The following is a 16,998-nucleotide window of genomic DNA, read 5'->3' on the forward strand; positions in this document are numbered from 1 at the left end:
AGTGTGTGGGACTTTCTCTATTAGTCCATCTATACTGACCTCCATCAGGTTGCAAATTGAAAATAATTTTTATCTGCATCTACCTCTGAAAAAATATTTGGGCTTCTAGCTGTGTGTGGGACTTGTTCTATTAGTCCATCTATACTGACCTCCATCAGGTTGCAAACTGAATATAATTTTTTTCTGCATCTAGCTCTGAAAAAATATTTGGCCTTCTAGTAGTATGTGGGACTTTCTCTATTAGTCCATCTATACTGACCTCCATCAGGTTGCAAATTAAAAATATTTTTTTTCTGCATCTACCTCTGAAAAAATATTTGGGCTTCTAGCTGTGTGTGGGACTTGTTCTATTAGTCCATCTATACTGACCTCCATCAGGTTGCAAACTGAATATAATTTTTTTCTGCATCTAGCTCTGAAAAAATATTTGGCCTTCTAGCAGTGTGTGGGACTTGTTCTATTAGTCCACCTATACTGACCTCCATCAGGTTGCAAATTCAAAATAATTTTTTGTCTGCATCTAGCTCTGAAAAAATATTTGGCCTTCTAGCAGTGTGTGGGACTTTCTCTATTAGTCCATCTATACTGACCTCCATCAGGTTGCAAATTGAAAATAATTTTTATCTGCATCTACCTCTGAAAAAATATTTGGGCTTCTAGCTGTGTGTGGGACTTGTTCTATTAGTCCATCTATACTGACCTCCATCAGGTTGCAAACTGAATATAATTTTTTTCTGCATCTAGCTCTGAAAAAATATTTGGCCTTCTAGTAGTGTGTGGGACTTTCTCTATTAGTCCATCTATAGTGACCTCCATCAGGTTGCAAATTAAAAATAATTTTTATCTGCATCTACCTCTGAAAAAATATTTGGGCTTCTAGCTGTGGGTGGGACTTTTTCTATTAGTCCATCTATACTGACCTCCATCAGGTTGCAAACTGAATATAATTTTTTTCTGCATCTATCTCTGAAAAAATATTTGGCCTTCTAGCAGTGTGTGGGACTTTCTCTATTAGTCCATGTATACTGACCTCCATCAGGTTGCAAATTAAAAATAATTTTTTTTCTGCATCTACCTCTGAAAAAATATTGGGCTTCTAGCTGTGTGTGAGACTTGTTCTATTAATCCATCTATACAGACCTCCATCAGGTTGCAAACTGAATATAATTTTTTTCTGCATCTACCTCTGAAAAAATATTTGGGCTTCTAGCTGTGTGTGGGACTTGTTCTATTAGTCCATCTATACTGACCTCCATCAGGTTGCAAACTGAATATAATTTTTTTATGCATCTAGCTCTGAAAAAATATTTGGCCTTCTAGCAGTGTGTGGGACTTGTTCTATTAGTCCACCTATACTGACCTCCATCAGGTTGCAAATTCAAAATAATTTTTTGTCTGCATCTAGCTCTGAAAAAATATTTGGCCTTCTAGCAGTGTGTGGGACTTTCTCTATTAGTCCATCTATACTGACCTCCATCAGGTTGCAAATTAAAAATAATTTTTTTTCTGCATCTACCTCTGAAAAAATATTGGGCTTCTAGCTGTGTGTGGGACTTGTTCTATTAATCCATCTATACAGACCTCCATCAGGTTGCAAACTGAATATAATTTTTTTCTGCATCTACCTCTGAAAAAATATTTCGGCTTCTAGCTGTGTGTGGGACTTGTTCTATTAGTCCATCTATACTGACCTCCATCAGGTTGCAAACTGAATATAATTTTTTTCTGCATCTAGCTCTGAAAAAATATTTGGGCTTCTAGCAGTGTGTGGGACTTGTTCTATTAGTTCACCTATACTGACCTCCATCAGGTTGCAAATTCAAAATAATTTTTTGTCTGCATCTAGCTCTGAAAAAATATTTGGCCTTCTAGCAGTGTGTGGGACTTTCTCTATTAGTCCATCTATACTGACCTCCATCAGGTTGCAAATTGAAAATAATTTTTATCTGCATCTACCTCTGAAAAAATATTTGGGCTTCTAGCTGTGTGTGGGACTTGTTCTATTAGTCCATCTATACTGACCTCCATCAGGTTGCAAACTGAATATAATTTTTTTCTGCATCTAGTTCTGAAAAAATATTTGGCCTTCTAGTAGTGTGTGGGACTTTCTCTATTAGTCCATCTATAGTGACCTCCATCAGGTTGCAAATTAAAAATAATTTTTATCTGCATCTACCTCTGAAAAAATATTTGGGCTTCTAGCTGTGTGTGGGACTTTTTCTATTAGTCCATCTATACTGACCTCCATCAGGTTGCAAACTGAATATAATTTTTTTCTGCATCTATCTCTGAAAAAATATTTGGCCTTCTAGCAGTGTGTGGGACTTTCTCTATTAGTCCATCTATACTGACCTCCATCAGGTTGCAAATTAAAAATAATTTTTTTTCTGCATCTACCTCTGAAAAAATATTGGGCTTCTAGCTGTGTGTGGGACTTGTTCTATTAATCCATCTATACAGACCTCCATCAGGTTGCAAACTGAATATAATTTTTTTCTGCATCTACCTCTGAAAAAATATTTGGGCTTCTAGCTGTGTGTGGGACTTGTTCTATTAGTCCATCTATACTGACCTCCATCAGGTTGCAAACTGAATATAATTTTTTTCTGCATCTACTCTGAAAAAATATTTGGCCTTCTAGCAGTGTGTGGGACTTGTTCTATTTGTCCACCTATACTGACCTCCATCAGGTTGCAAATTCAAAATAATTTTTTGTCTGCATCTAGCTCTGAGAAAATATTTGGCCTTCTAGCAGTGTGTGGGACTTTCTCTATTAGTCCATCTATACTGACCTCCATCAGGTTGCAAATTGAAAATAATTTTTATCTGCATCTACCTCTGAAAAAATATTTGGGCTTCTAGCTGTGTGTGGGACTTGTTCTATTAGTCCATCTATACTGACCTCCATCAGGTTGCAAATGAATATAATTTTTTTCTGCATCTAGCTCTGAAAAAATATTTGGCCTTCTAGTAGTGTGTGGGACTTTCTCTATTAGTCCATCTATAGTGACCTCCATCAGGTTGCAAATTAAAAATAATTTTTATCTGCATCTACCTCTGAAAAAATATTTGGGCTTCTAGCTGTGTGTGGGACTTTTTCTAATAGTCCATCTATACTGACCTCCATCAGGTTGCAAACTGAATATAATTTTTTTCTGCATCTATCTCTGAAAAAATATTTGGCCTTCTAGCAGTGTGTGGGACTTTCTCTATTAGTCCATCTATACTGACCTCCATCAGGTTGCAAATTAAAAATAATTTTTTTTCTGCATCTACCTCTGAAAAAATATTGGGCTTCTAGCTGTGTGTGGGACTTGTTCTATTAATCCATCTATACAGACCTCCATCAGGTTGCAAACTGAATATAATTTTTTTCTGCATCTACCTCTGAAAAAATATTTGGGCTTCTAGCTGTGTGTGGGACTTGTTCTATTAGTCCATCTATACTGACCTCCATCAGGTTGTAAACTGAATATAATTTTTTTCTGCATCTAGCTCTGAAAAAATATTTGGCCTTCTAGCAGTGTGTGGGACTTGTTCTATTAGTCCACCTATACTGACCTCCATCAGGTTGCAAATTCAAAATAATTTTTTGTCTGCATCTAGCTCTGAAAAAATATTTGGCCTTCTAGCAGTGTGTGGGACTTTCTCTATTAGTCCATCTATACTGACCTCCATCAGGTTGAAAATTGAAAATAATTTTTATCTGCATCTACCTCTGAAAAAATATTTGGGCTTCTAGCTGTGTGTGGGACTTGTTCTATTAGTCCATCTATACTGACCTCCATCAGGTTGCAAACTGAATATAATTTTTTTCTGCATCTAGCTCTGAAAAAATATTTGGCCTTCTAGTAGTGTGTGGGACTTTCTCTATTAGTCCATCTATACTGACCTCCATCAGGTTGCAAATTAAAAATATTTTTTTTCTGCATCTACCTCTGAAAAAATATTTGGGCTTCTAGCTGTGTGTGGGACTTGTTCTATTAGTCCATCTATACTGACCTCCATCAGGTTGCAAACTGAATATAATTTTTTTCTGCATCTAGCTCTGAAAAAATATTTGGCCTTCTAGTAGTGTGTGGGACTTTCTCTATTAGTCCATCTATAGTGACCTCCATCAGGTTTCAAATTAAACATAATTTTTATCTGCATCTACCTCTGAAAAAATATTTGGGCTTCTAGCTGTGTGTGGGACTTTTTCTATTAGTCCATCTATACTGACCTCCATCAGGTTGCAAACTGAATATAATTTTTTTCTGCATCTATCTCTGAAAAAATATTTGGCCTTCTAGCAGTGTGTGGGACTTTCTCTATTAGTCCATGTATACTGACCTCCATCAGGTTGCAAATTAAAAATAATTTTTTTTCTGCATCTACCTCTGAAAAAATATTGGGCTTCTAGCTGTGTGTGAGACTTGTTCTATTAATCCATCTATACAGACCTCCATCAGGTTGCAAACTGAATATAATTTTTTTCTGCATCTACCTCTGAAAAAATATTTGGGCTTCTAGCTGTGTGTGGGACTTGTTCTATTAGTCCATCTATACTGACCTCCATCAGGTTGCAAACTGAATATAATTTTTTTATGCATCTACCTCTGAAAAAATATTTGGCCTTCTAGCAGTGTGTGGGACTTGTTCTATTAGTCCACCTATACTGACCTCCATCAGGTTGCAAATTCAAAATAATTTTTTGTCTGCATCTAGCTCTGAAAAAATATTTGGCCTTCTAGCAGTGTGTGGGACTTTCTCTATTAGTCCATCTATACTGACCTCCATCAGGTTGCAAATTAAAAATAATTTTTTTTCTGCATCTACCTCTGAAAAAATATTGGGCTTCTAGCTGTGTGTGGGACTTGTTCTATTAATCCATCTATACAGACCTCCATCAGGTTGCAAACTGAATATAATTTTTTTCTGCATCTACCTCTGAAAAAATATTTGGGCTTCTAGCTGTGTGTGGGACTTGTTCTATTAGTCCATCTATACTGACCTCCATCAGGTTGCAAACTGAATATAATTTTTTTCTGCATCTAGCTCTGAAAAAATATTTGGCCTTCTAGCAGTGTGTGGGACTTGTTCTATTAGTCCACCTATACTGACCTCCATCAGGTTGCAAATTCAAAATAATTTTTTGTCTGCATCTAGCTCTGAGAAAATATTTGGCCTTCTAGCAGTGTGTGGGACTTTCTCTATTAGTCCATCTATACTGACCTCCATCAGGTTGCAAATTGAAAATAATTTTTATCTGCATCTACCTCTGAAAAAATATTTGGGCTTCTAGCTGTGTGTGGGCTTGTTCTATTAGTCCATCTATACTGACCTCCATCAGGTTGCAAACTGAATATAATTTTTTTCTGCATCTAGCTCTGAAAAAATATTTGGCCTTCTAGTAGTGTGTGGGACTTTCTCTATTAGTCCATCTATAGTGACCTCCATCAGGTTGCAAATTAAAAATAATTTTTATCTGCATCTACCTCTGAAAAAATATTTGGGCTTCTAGCTGTGTGTGGGACTTTTTCTAATAGTCCATCTATACTGACCTCCATCAGGTTGCAAACTGAATATAATTTTTTTCTGCATCTATCTCTGATAAAATATTTGGCCTTCTAGCAGTGTGTGGGACTTTCTCTATTAGTCCATCTATACTGACCTCCATCAGGTTGCAAATTAAAAATAATTTTTTTTCTGCATCTCCTCTGAAAAAATATTGGGCTTCTAGCTGTGTGTGGGACTTGTTCTATTAATCCATCTATACAGACCTCCATCAGGTTGCAAACTGAATATAATTTTTTTCTGCATCTACCTCTGAAAAAATATTTGGGCTTCTAGCTGTGTGTGGGACTTGTTCTATTAGTCCATCTATACTGACCTCCATCAGGTTGCAAACTGAATATAATTTTTTTCTGCATCTACTCTGAAAAAATATTTGGCCTTCTAGCAGTGTGTGGGACTTGTTCTATTTGTCCACCTATACTGACCTCCATCAGGTTGCAAATTCAAAATAATTTTTGTCTGCATCTAGCTCTGAAAAAATATTTGGCCTTCTAGCAGTGTGTGGGACTTTCTCTATTAGTCCATCTATACTGACCTCCATCAGGTTGCAAATTGAAAATAATTTTTATCTGCATCTACCTCTGAAAAAATATTTGGGCTTCTAGCTGTGTGTGGGACTTGTTCTGTTAGTCAATCTATGCTGACCTCCATCAGGTTGCAAACTGAATATAATTTTTTTCTGCATCTAGCTCTGAAAAAATATTTGGCCTTCTATTAGTGTGTGGGACTTTCTCTATTAGTCCATCTATACTGACCTCCATCAGGTTGCAAATTAAAAATAATTTTTATCTGCATCTACCTCTGAAAAAATATTTGGGCTTCTAGCTGTGTGTGGGACTTTTTCTATTAGTCCATCTATACTGACCTCCATCAGGTTGCAAACTGAATATAATTTTTTTCTGCATCTATCTCTGAAAAAATATTTGGCCTTCTAGCAGTGTGTGGGACTTTCTCTATTAGTCCATCTATACTGACCTCCATCAGTTTGCAAATTAAAAATAATTTTTTTCTGCATCTACCTCTGAAAAAATATTGGGCTTCTAGCTGTGTGTGGGACTTGTTCTATTAATCCATCTATACAGACCTCCATCAGGTTGCAAACTGAATATAATTTTTTTCTGCATCTACCTCTGAAAAAATATTTGGGCTTCTAGCTGTGTGTGGGACTTGTTCTATTAGTCCATCTATACTGACCTCCATCAGGTTGCAAACTGAATATAATTTTTTTCTGCATCTAGCTCTGAAAAAATATTTGGCCTTCTAGCAGTGTGTGGGACTTGTTCTATTAGTCCACCTATACTGACCTCCATCAGGTTGCAAATTCAAAATAATTTTTTGTCTGCATCTAGCTCTGAAAAAATATTTGGCCTTCTAGCAGTGTGTGGGACTTTCTCTATTAGTCCATCTATACTGACCTCCATCAGGTTGCAAATCGAATATAATTTTTTTCTCCATCTAACCCAGCCAATAGTTTTGGCCTAATACCACAGTTTGGCCACTCAGCTCTGCTCGGTTCCCATCCATTGTTTTTTTGTGCAAACAACTCCAGAGTTGTGAATTAGTTAACCACCAAAATGAGTGGAAAAAGGCCTGCTGCTGGTGGAAATTGGAATAGGCGTGTTGGGAAGGGGAAAAAAGGTTGTGTCCGTGGGGTAGGTGTTAAAGCAACAGTAACATCTGCAGAAGAAAGACCATCTTCCAGCCAAACTAAAATGTCTACTTCTTTTAGCAGACAATGTGATAAGATCCCTTTCTTACGGCCACGCCAATCGCTACAAATTCCAGATGAGGCACAAAAACAGCAGGTGCTTCAACGGATATCAAGTGCTCCTTTAAGTGGGCTCTCCTCCACATCAACTTCAACATCACAAATACTCCAGTCCTCAAAGGTGTCACCCCAATCGCACTTGCTTCCTCACAGCTCCCAAATCTCCAGCTGCCCGTCTGAGTATGAGGTAGAACAGATGGTTGAGTCTGCAGAGCTGTTTACTCATACTATAGCCTGGGAATCAGAGGTCGACTCCAGCGCTTCTGTGAATTCAGACGAGGAAATGATCTGCACTGATGCCCAGAATCTTTATGAGTCGGATCCAGGACCAGACGCAGAAGGTTCTGACCATAATGTAGACCCTCATTCCCAAACTGTAACTCCTGCTGGTGGAGACAATGAAGAAGACGATGATGAGACTCAAATACCTGATTGGAGCGACAACTTTAGTTTTTTGTCAGGGCAGGAACAGGTTGGCTCTGAGGACGACGGGTGTGATAATGCACAGGGTGATGATGATGAGGTTGGAGATCCCACTTACTGTCAACCCACAGTCAGCCAAGAGATGAGGTCAGCAGAGGAGGTGGAGGAAGATGCTAGTGACGACGAGGTCAGGTTGCGCCTTCCTGGACAGAGACGTAGTACTGGAAGCACGTCAACAACTGCATCCTCAAACACAACTCTGCCTCTCACCACAAGTCGTGGTGGCTCTTCAGGTCGCATGGGTGCTAAGCTTGCATAGCCTGGGCATTTTTTCAGATCGATAAAGATGACCCAACTCGTGTTATCTGTAACATTTGTCAGCAAAAGCTAAGTAGAGGCCAAAAAATACATAGTTTGAGTACTTCATGCATGAACCGGCACATGGACATGAAGCATAAGTTGCAGTGGGAAGCTCAGTGTGCTACAATGCGGCCTAGCCGGCCGGGCCAACCACCGTCTGCCATATCTTGTGCATCCGCGGCCTCTTCATCCTCTGTGACTGGGGGGACAGCAGTCACACCTGTTTTGGGGCGCAGACCTGCCACCTCTTTACCCGCAACAGCCAGCGTGATTGGCAGGTCATCATTTTCTTTGGAGGTGGTAACACCAGCTGGTGTTGAGCACTGTCCGACATCGATAGCACCACCTTTGGATCAAGGCAACCTAACATGTCCGCCTGCATCTTCCTCACAGACCGGCAGTTTGCCGGGGACACCCTTATCAACCCCGTCTAAGCACAATAGCCAGCCCTCGGTCCCTCAGATGTGGACAAGTAAAAGACCATTTCCTCCTAGCCATGAGAAAGCTAAGAGGTTGAATTTCACCATCTGCAAGCTCTTGGCTACAGAAATGCTGCCTTTCCGCCTGTTGGACACAGAGGATTTTCGAGACCTTATGTCCGTCGCAGTGCCCCAGTACCAGATGCCCAGTCGGCACTACTTCTCAAAGAAAGGTGTGCCTGCGCTCCACCAGCATGTCGCACACAACATCACCGCTTCTTTGAGAAACTCTGTGTGTGACAGGGTGCATTTCACCACAGACACTTGGACGAGAAGGCATGGACAGGGGCGTTACATGTCACTGACTTGGCACTGGGTAACTATGGTGACAGCAGGATAAGGGGCTGCTGTCCAAGTCTTGCCGTCCCCACGAGTTGTGCGTCAATCCTCTTTATGTCAAAGTTCCTCCACTGCTTCTGCCTCCTCAACCTCCTCTCGGTCTTCCACCTGCACCCAAAGCCTGTCTGGTCATGCCACAAGCTTTCTAACTGCGCAGAAGGGATCCTGCACACCTCCTTACTATGCTGGCAGTAGGGCTCAACGTCATCAGGCGGTTTTTACATTGAAATGTCTGGGAAATGGAGTCACACAGCTGAGGAGTTGTGGTCAGCTCTGGAGAACCAATTTCATGAATGGTTGTCTCCACTGGACCTGAAACCAGGGAAGGCCGTGTGCGATAATGCTGCAAACCTGGGTGCGGCCCTTCGCCGGGTCAATGTCACACACGTGACTTGTATGGCTCACGTGTTGAACCTGGTTGTCCAGCAATTTTTAGCCCACTATCCCAGACTAGATGGCCTTCTGCAGAGGGCAGGGTCGCTGTGTGCTCACATCCGCCGTTCGCATCCCGCAGCTCAGCGACTTACATCTCTACAGAAGTCGTTGGGCCTGTCACTTCACCGGCTAAAATTCGATGTGCCTACCCGGTGGAATTCAACTCTGCACATGTTGCAGCGACTGTGGCAGCACCGACAAGCCCTGGTGCAATACGTTCTGACGTATAGCCTGGGCCAACGAGATCCAGAGGTGGGGCAAATCACGCTGGAGGAGTGGTCTCAGATCAGGGACCTATGCACCCTTCTGCACAGTTTTGAAATGGCGACGAAGATGTTTAGTGCTGACGATGCCATTATCAGCATGACTATTCCGGTGATTTACATGCTGGAGCACATGTTAAACAGAATTCGGAGTCAGGTGGTGGCACAAGAGGAGGTGGAGGAAGTAGAGGAGGAGGAGTTGTATGCGGAAGGGCTAACATCTGCAAGGTCCAGATGGTCGGCAGCACCAAGGCGGCAGGCATGTGAGGGTGGGGGAGATGGTTTTACCAGGACGCATGGTAGCAGCCAAACTAGTGAGGAAGGTGCAGGAGCCCAGGAAGAAGTGGAGGACGAACTGATGGATGACTCATCAGATGAGGGAGACCTTGATCACATTTCTGTTGTGCGAGGTTGGGGGGAGAGGACAGAGGAAGGAAGCATGATTGTTACCTCACCACCAACACAACAGGGACTTGGTGCTCCTGGATGCGCAGGACACATGAGTGCTTTCTTGCTGCACTACCTGCAACATGACCCTCGAATTGTGAGAATTAGAAATAATCCTGACACTGGGTTGCCACACTGTTAGATCCCCGGTACAAAAGTAAATTTGCCGAAATTATTCCTGCCATAGAAAGGGATGCACGCATGCAGGAGTATCAGCAGAGACTGTTGCAGAATCTTACATGTGCTTTTCCACAAAACACCAGTGGTGCACGTAGTGAATCTCACAGTTCCAACTTGCCAACCGTGGGACCGTCAAGTGTTCAGCACTCAAACCGTAACAGAACCACAGTATCTGCTGGTAACATCAATTTTGCGGAATCATTTCACCACTTTTTTAGCCCATCCTTTGCAAGGCCACAGGAGACAAGAAGTCTGACACATAGTCAACGCCTAGAGACGATGGTACAGGAGTATCTCCAAGTAAACATTGAAGCCATGACTGTGTCACTGGACCCTTGCTCTTTTTGGGCTTCCAATCTGGATAAATGGCCGGAGCTAGCCACTTACGCCTTGGAGATCTTGTCATGCCCCGCAGCCAGCGTTCTGTCTGAACGTGTGTTCAGCGCTGCTGGTGGTGTGCTGACAGATAAGCGCACGCGGCTCTCCACTGATAATGTAGACAGACTCACGTTCATAAAGATGAACAAATCATGGATCCGAAACGACTTTTCTACCCCTGTGTCATCCTGGGGAGAGTAAAAGCTTGATGATTGGTTAAAATCACCCTACCAACCGTTTTAAGCTTTCAAATTACTAATCATGTTTATCTGTATCTTGGCTGGAAAATAATTTGGGCTTTGTAGCAGTGTGCAGCACTGATTCTATTAGGCCATCTATAATAAGCTCCACCAGATTTAAAATTAATAATAATTTTTAGCTGCATCTAGCCCGGAAAATAATTTTGGGGCTCCGAGATGCGCAAGACACATAAGTGCCTTCTTGCTGCACTACCTGCAACATGACCCTCATATTGTCAGAATTCGAAGTAATCATGACTACTGGGTTGCCACACTCTTAGATCCCCCAAACTTTTCGATCAACCTTTTCATTTTAATAAAGACCAAAAAAATGGTCATTTTTGAAATTATAAGCATTAGCAGGTTATTAGAAACTGAAATCAAACAGTTTTCAACTCAAAACTTTATTCTAGGTGATGTTACATTTTCACATAGGACCCCTTGTTCGAAAGGAGCTTCTGAACTCTCTCGTCCATTGAATTTGTCAGGTTTTGGATGGTTTCTGCTTCAATTGTTTTGCATGAGGACAGAATACCCTCCCAGAGGTGTTGTTAGATGTGAACTGTCTCCCGCCATCATAGAAACTCCTTTTGATGATGCTCCAGAGGTTCTGAATGGGGTAGAGGTCAGGGGAGCATGGGGGTCACACCATAAGTTTGTCCCCTTTTATGCCCATATCAGCCAGAGATGCAGATGTTTTATGTGCAGCATGAGATGGTGCATTATCATGCAAAAAAATGATCTTGCTGTGAAATACACGGTTCTTCTTCATGAACCATGGCAGGAAGTGCTGTTTGAGAAAATCCACATACATTATGGAGTTCATCTTTAGCGCCTTCAGGGATCCTAAAGGGGCCGACAATCTCTCTCCCCATGATTCCAGCCCAAAACATTACTCCACCTCCTCCTTGTTGGCGCTGTAGCCGTGTTTGCGTGGGCTGTCCATCAACCAGCCATCCTCCACTCCATCCATCTGGACCATCGAGCACTGCACGGCACTCATCCGTGAACAAAACAGTTTTGAAATGAGTCTTCATGTAATGTTTAGCCCACTGGAGCCGTTTCTGCTTGTGTGAAGTGGATAGAGGAGGTCGACAGGATGGCGTATGCACAGATGCAAACCTCTGAAGGACCCTGCATCTTGTTGTTCGGGGGACGTTGGAGGCACCAGCAGCTTCAAAAACTTGTCTGCTGCTATGACAAGGCTTTTTTGCCGCTGCTCTTTTAACCTGACGTAATTGCCTGTAGGAAAGAGTCCTCAATTTGCCCTTATCAGCACGCACACGTGTGTACTGTGAATCAGCTACATACTTCTTGATTGCCAAGACACTTCATCCTGATCATCGCACAATGTTGATTGTAGTCATGCCTTGACCTAAACACTCCACAATTTGTTGCTTCTCAGCAGCCGACACATCCTTTTTCTTTCCCATTTTGGCAGAAAATGTAGGCTGCTTAATAATGTGAGACAGCCTTCTTAAGTAGTCTTGCCTTTCATTGGACACACCTGCCAAACTAATTAGCACAGGTGTCTGCAATTGCTTACAGTGATATAAAGAGCCCTGACACACATCACCATCAATGAGTTTAACTGACAAACAAACAAATTCTTCCCTTATCACTTCTAAACACTTTTTGCAAAATAATTTGGAACACAGTGTACATGTGCTTTTCCACAAAACACCAGTGGTTCACGTAGTGAATCTTACAGTTCTAACTTGCCAACCGTGGTCTGTATGGAGTTGTTCAATAAAGGGCCCAAAATTAAGATAACATAGATGGGAGAGGTCTCTATGAATAGGAATTCCTAAGTATTTGATACCCTGTGAGGGCCAGGCAAAGGGAAAGTTGGACTGGATGGAATCCTATATGGATTTGGGGAGGGAGACATCGAGGGCCTCAGACTTCGCTGCATTGATTTTAAAATTTGACCATGTAACAAAGTGATCTATTTCAGCCATAACAGCATGGATGGATATATGTGATTGAGTGATATATACTAGGACATCATCAGCAAATAGAGAGCACTTGTACTCGGTGCCTCCCACCTCAATCCACCTAATATTGGGGTTATGGTGAATTGATGAGAGCAGGTGCTCCGTCACTAGGATGTATAAGAGAGGGGACAGAGGACATCCCTGCCTTGTCCCATTGGTGATTGTGAAAGGTGATGAAAATGTTCTGATGCACCCCCTGGGCCTTGGGACACCCGGAGCCGGACCCTTTTTGGTGGATGCTGGTGGTTGTAGTCTTCGTGGCGGCGACCCTGTTCCGTGGCTCAGGGTGGTCAAACCAGTGGCGGAACTATTTATGTGGTTTTGATGTTTAAATGTCCGACTACGCCACCCGTGGATTGCGGTCAGAGTGAACCGCCGCTGCAGGGCAGACCGCTGAGGCTGGTGTTGTGGGTGCAGCAGAGCGTAGCATAACTTCCCACGGGAGGAGTATAGCCTCAGGGCAGTGTATGCGGAGGATGGGGGTGATGGTGCAGGGCAGCAGCAGTAACGACACGGAGTCAGTGATGCAGTCCAGGGCCTTTACTCACAGTTCTTATTATCCAGACCACGTCTGCAGGTAACAGCTGCCCACGTCGTACTGTGCTCACCAGGTGAGGGGCTCAGACAACTCCCATATATCTTTGGAGCGCTTCACAGGACTCCCTTTGTGTGTCCTTTGTCTGGCCTTTCTTACCAACCCTTCTGTCCGGCTGCCTCGGGCATCCTCTTGGTAAACTTGGCGCCAGTTTCCCTGACCCTATGTGGTGCCTTCCTAGCGGGTGTAGCGAGGGGCTGCGCCACATAAAATGTCAGAGCCTCCGGTTTCTAGCTGAGGGTCGTTGCCTGCCTCCACTAGTTTCGGGGACCGGTCTCCCCCTTTGGCCTGACCCCTCCACGCAGGTGGATTCGGGCGTGCGGTGGCGACTCGCCCGTCCGCACCCCTGGGATCCCTTCATTCCTCGTTCCTGGAGCCTTCTCCGCTCCTCTTCCTTCCTTCTCCCTCTTCCAGGCCTGGGCCTCTGTTACTAGGTCCGCCTCCGGAGCAGAACTCTTGCAGAGCTCCTGCTCCCTGCCACTTCTGCTCAGACTTCTCTGCACTGAACTAAGATGGTGCCCACCTTTTATACTCCCTTCTCAATGCACCCAGGAACTGCTTCCTCCCTGCTCCTGCACTACAGGGTTCCCCTTCCTCAGTGTTCCCTCCCACCACTCCAGCCAGGGACAGGGACTGTCGTGCCCATCTCAGAGGCATATTGGTCGCCCTGCCCCACGGCAATGTGGTGTAATGCATGCAGGTGTCGGGTCCTGATCCACACTCCATCCTTACCTGAGAGTGAGATATCACACCTCTGGGTGAGGTGCAATACCTCTGTAGCAACCGAGCCCTCAGGGTGCTACAGTTCCATTTATCTTCAGCCTAGGTGACGTATTGTGATACAGGGCCGTGATTTTGGCTATAAAAGGGTCCCCTAGACCCCTACCCCAAGCTTTTTAAGAGAATCATATATGGCGTGCCAGGAGACTCTATGGAATGCTTTCTCAGCATCCAACGAGAGTATCTAATTACAAATTTTTAACTGCTTCTAGCCCAGGAAATACTTTGTGCCTAGTAGCAGTGTCTGCTAGTCAGCGGATTATCCCGGCTGTTAAGCAAGCTACACCACCTGTAGTTTGGACACTTAATTTTTTCAAAGGAAATGCTTCGGGACCACGGGATACTCAGTGAAGAGCATCAGGAGGCACCCCAAGGCATAGGGGCTGGAACTGGCAGTAGGATGCCTTGCGGTGGACAGCCGAGCTCGATCCTTACAAAAGCTTTTTAACTGCAGCAGCTTTAGTGGACGCTACTGGAGCTCGAATTACGCGGCTGCTGGCATGAGACTTGCCCTCCAATAGATCCTTGTAAATGGATTTAAAGTGTATTCATTCAAATTAGAGAGACAATTTAAATTAAAAAGCTTAGAGCTGCCTCCACCACAGGGGGGCTCGCTCGACCCACCAGCGGACAGGCACCAGTATTGGGAGAGGGGGGCTGGCCGTCAGGGTTCACCGCGGCTCTGGCACAAACCCGGCGACACGGAGGTGGCACGGGCAGGAGCGGACTGAACGTGTCGGCTTCTCACTTTTTGGATTTTAGAAGGGCATGACATGCCTATATCTGTGTCTCCCCCTCCTTTTACTCCTCCACCTCTTTTCTTTTCTCATGACTATATGTACTTGTCACTTTTCCATGTGTTAGTTGTGTCTTCTGAGCAGTTTGTCAGCTTTTGGACACCTTTGAAGGTGTTTTCTATGTGTTTCTATGTGTTTTTGTTTGCCTGCCATTGGTTTTAACGGTGTTCGAAGGTGTTCGACGAACAGTTCGACGAACACACGGGTGTTCGACGAACCGAACCGAACTCGAACACTACGGGGGTGGCTCAACACTAATTTTCAGTGCAGTTTGAGTTTTTTATTTTTTAAAAAAGTATACTGTTATCATAGGCAGTTTGTATAAAAACCTTTCAATTGTACTCTAATAGTCATTTGACTGGAAAATTACAATGACTGCAATTCATATAGGTAATTTGGGAAAATCTGAGAAAATATTATTTGCATAATAATTTGGAACACAGTGTATGAGCAGCCACGGTCACACGAAAGCAATGGAGGGAAAGTGCAATTCCTGTCGCAAGAGGTGAATGATGATGAGACACAATTGACAAAAGTCAGGAGGAGGACCAGGGTGCGTAAGTGGAAAACAAGGTGGTGGACGATGAAGTCACTGACCCAACCTGGTAAGGTGACATGCAGAGCGAGGACAGCAGCACACAGGAGGAGGAAGGCATAGCACCACTACAGGCAGGAACAAGCAGTGTGGTGGCCGCAGTCACAAGGCGAGAAACCGTTCCCCGGAACACCAACACGAAGTTGCCAGTACAACTGTTAGGTCTTCCCGAGACAGGTTTTTTTTTAAAGACTCTGCAGATAACCTCAAAAAGGCCATTTGCACCATCTGCCAGGCCAGCATCAGCAGGGGTAGCAAAACTAGAAGCCTGACCACCACCAGCAAGATCAGGCACATGACAGCAAAGTACCCGATTAGGTGGGCTGAACGCTAGGGTCCAGAAACAGTGTCTGCGGATGACACCACTGCTTTTTCCACTGTTGTGAGTGCTTGCCAATCCCTTCTCCATGGCACATGCAAAGATGCCTCCAGCCCTGCACCTTTCATTGTACACTCTCAAATATCACTATCAGCAACCACATCCACATTCTTGTCCCAGTGCAGCATTCAGTTGTCCCTACCGCAGTCTTTGGATCGCAAGCGCAAATACGCAGCCAATGCCTCACAGGCCACACTACTAAATTCACACATTTCACGAATGTTTGCACTCGAAATGTTGACTTTTAGGCTCGTGGAGACGGAAGCTTTCCGCAAACTGGTGGCGGCGGCCGTCCCTCGGTACTCGGTCCCCAGCCGCCACTATTTCTCCCAGTGTGCCGTCCCCACATTATACAAGCACATGCCCCAGAACATTATCCGTGCCCTCAACAACACAGTTACTGGGAAGGTCCACCTAACCACGGACACGTGGACACGTGTTTGTGGGCAGGAAACATACATCTCGCTGATGGCACACTGGGTTCATATAATGGAAGTCGGTACCCAGCAAGACCTTGTTCTCCCAACGCCGAGGATTGCTGGCCCTGGGTAAATCAGGGTTGCCCCCACATTCTACAGCATCTGCACCTACTCCTCCTCCTCTTCAGCCTCCATCTCCAAAATGAGCACATTAGTCAGAAGCTGGAAGCACTGCAGCACTGCCTCGGCCAAGCGGCAACAGGCTGTGCTGAAGCTAATATGCTTAGGTGACAAAACGCACACTGCTAAAGAGTTGTGGACAGCTCTGAAAGAGTAGGCAGATCTGTGGCTGACACCGCTGAGCCTACAGCCAGGCATGGTCATGTGTTACAACGGCCGGAAGCTGGTGGCGGCTCTAAAGTGAGGCGAACTCACACACGTACCATGCCTGGCCCATGCGCTTAATCTCATGATTCAGCGGTTTCTCAAAACTTACCCGGATCTGCTTGTCAAAGTATACCACATGTGTGCCCATTTTAGAAAGTCAGCTACAGCTTTGATGTCATAAT

The sequence above is a fragment of the Phyllobates terribilis genome, unplaced genomic scaffold, assembly GCF_046119375.1.
Source record: "Phyllobates terribilis strain yellow unplaced genomic scaffold, ASM4611937v1 Scaffold_2__4_contigs__length_985480577, whole genome shotgun sequence".
In the NCBI taxonomy this organism is placed as follows: Eukaryota; Metazoa; Chordata; class Amphibia; order Anura; family Dendrobatidae; genus Phyllobates; species Phyllobates terribilis.